The 2748-nt window shown below is 45.4% G+C and overlaps 1 protein-coding gene across 4 annotated transcripts in view; it reads right to left on the reverse strand.

Moving 5' to 3' along the window:
* kalrna (kalirin RhoGEF kinase a) overlaps nt 1-2748 on the reverse strand; it is a 163587-nt gene that overhangs the window by 27991 nt on the left and 132848 nt on the right. The window lies entirely within an intron of this gene.

Here is a 2748-nt window from a genome sequence, read left to right on the forward strand (position 1 = left end):
CACACACACACATGCACACACACACACGCTCCCAGGTGGCACTCACACTCCTCCTTCCTTTGCTGTGGTGTCACATTAGTCTTGATTTTAATCGGTGTTTGTCATTTCTATCGCTCGATCCAACTCTTCGATTTGAGCATCGAGGGTGGGACGGGAGTCTAGGACAGTCGTCAGAGTCCACCCTCGGACAGGACAGCCATTTAACAACCATTCAGATTCACAACTACAGGTAATGTAGCATCACCAGTTAACCCTGCATGTCTTTGGACTGCGGGAGGAAGCAGACACATGAGACACGGGGAGAGTGCAAATTTGCCTGGATTCAAACCCACAACCTTGTTGCTATGAGGTGAATATAAATGAATAAACGTAAACATGGTCTTTTGGTTGTGCTTCCTGTCGTATTCATCTTGTACAGCCAGAAACATCAGACTGTGTGAATGACTTGAAGAATAAATAGCAGTCACGCGTCAGGAGTTGCTGCATCAGCTGCTCTCACACACACAGCTGGCAGCAATGGGTAGAGGCCGTATGTGCCAGATTCCCACAGGAGCTGAAGGAGGGTTAAAGGTCAGGGGTCTCCTGAGGTGTTCTGCTGTAGTATAGGTGCTAAGTTAGGAGTTTTTCTTCCTCCAATCTCTTACTGTATCTGGTATTTGAATGTGTCATATTTATACACAAGCAGGCTGTTTCTGGGCTGCAGACGCTAAAACATGTGACAACATGTCACAATCACGGATATTACATCAGACCTCAGTACGACCAACAGCGTGCAACAGCGCACACTAACATACACACTGCTGTTGAGTGTACGGTTCAGTGAGCACTGTGGATCAGGCTGAATGAAACATTCAATCTATTTGTAGATCTGGATCAAAATAGTTATAGTTTGGAAACAGAAGGTTGGGTGTGACGTGGTCAAACATCCTCATACGTGCTAATGAAACCCAAGTTTCAATCTCAGAAGTGTTTGCTTCTCACAGCAGTACAACACACAGGGTGTGGCTGCACGATCTGATATCCTCGTGTTGATGTTGTTCCCAGATCATCATAGTAAACGTTGCTCCAGGATCAACATTGCAAGTGACCAATCAGAATGTTGTGACGTCATACTTTTGCGACTTCGGGAAAAACCGGCGTAAAACAAAAAACTGTGCTTAAGCTGCGAGAAACCGCCTCTGTCCGCCGATCAACGGACCCTAACCCTGACCCGTTAATAAACAGTAAGCAGAACTGATATTGTCCTTGCAACATTGGAATTTCAGAAATGCACGAATGGCTTGGCGCACAAAAGAATAACGTCACAACAATGTGATTGGTCACTTGCAATGTTGAACCTGGAACAACATTTTCATGATGGTCTGGGAACAACACCAACACGAGGATATCAGATCATCCGGGTGTGGTTAGCCAGCCAGCTGCTCACTAACCACAAACACTGATTGCAGTTCACTTCACAGCCGTGGTGTCATCAGGAACAAAGGTGTTCTGGCCGTTACAGCGAGATATTTGAAAGCAGCTAAAGCCATCATGTTTATTTTACAGCAAACGTGACTACAATGCAGCTCATTGTCCTGTGGGACAAAGATCTTCTTCCTGAAGTCACCCAGCGAGCAGAGACAGTGTGGGTTGGGGAGTGTGTACTGGAGGTTATTTAACTTGTTATTCGAGATAACTGTTAAACACAGGAGCCAAGGTCACCTGCTGCAGCGGGGCAGCTGTTTCTCTCTGATAGAAACGCGGCGGCGCTGGAACTTTGCTACGTTTATAGCTTTGGTCAATGTGCGTGCACAAGCTCCACTCTGACCACTCATCACTGCTGTAGGATAACGAGCCCAAACGGTCACCTGACCTCGACCTCACTGAACAGTTAAGAGGACACTTAATGACATCACTCCAAGTGCTGTGGGGCAAAGTCAGTCATGTGTTTCTGAAGAGTCACAGCTCACCTCCTCACCTTTGTGTCTCAGCACAATCAGTGCTCGTCACCGGGTGACCTTAGCATGTGGTTAACCACAGAAACCTGTTATGGACTTGAGTGCACGCACACACGCACACGCACACACACCTCAGTGTGCTGCTGTCAGCTGAATAGTCAACAGGAACAGGTGGTAAAGGAGTATAACACACAGCAAACACACAGCAGCATGACAAAGAGAGGACAGATAAGCCTGCATTACAATTTATTCGGCATTTCCGTCCAGACTGTGTAAGATACAGCTAGACTGCTTCAGCTGTTTTTACATATAAAGCCGAGAACTTAAGGCCAGCTGAAGCAGAGATGTGCTAGTTGCTTAAATGCTAGAGCTCATCATGCACACTGATGTTTCTAAAGGAACACGGTTACTCACACTGGTCATGTTTTGCTTGGACAATGATAAAGTAGAGCAGCGAGTGACAGGAAGGCAGAGCAACAATGGTGCCAAACCCCAAGCAGAAAGACTAACCAGTCTACCTTAATGTCTGAAGATATTTTCTATTATATAAAACACTTTATTTTATTATCACCCTAAAATGTCATCATACTCAAATATTCCCAGCCTAAAGTTTAGTTTTACAAACAAAACTCGAATTAGCCAGTGATTATAAATGATTAACAGCCCCAGTAAACCAGTAATAATACAGTTGGGCCAGCATTGGGGATAATGGTGGGGACTACACAGTAGGGCTGAACGATATATCGCATTTGCGATAATATCGCGACATGATCAAGTGCAATTTTCTAACCGCAAAGGCTGCGATTATACT

The sequence above is a fragment of the Pundamilia nyererei genome, unplaced genomic scaffold (genome assembly GCF_000239375.1).
Source record: "Pundamilia nyererei isolate P.nyererei 1_Seehausen unplaced genomic scaffold, PunNye1.0 scaffold00287, whole genome shotgun sequence".
NCBI lineage: Eukaryota > Metazoa > Chordata > Actinopteri > Cichliformes > Cichlidae > Pundamilia > Pundamilia nyererei.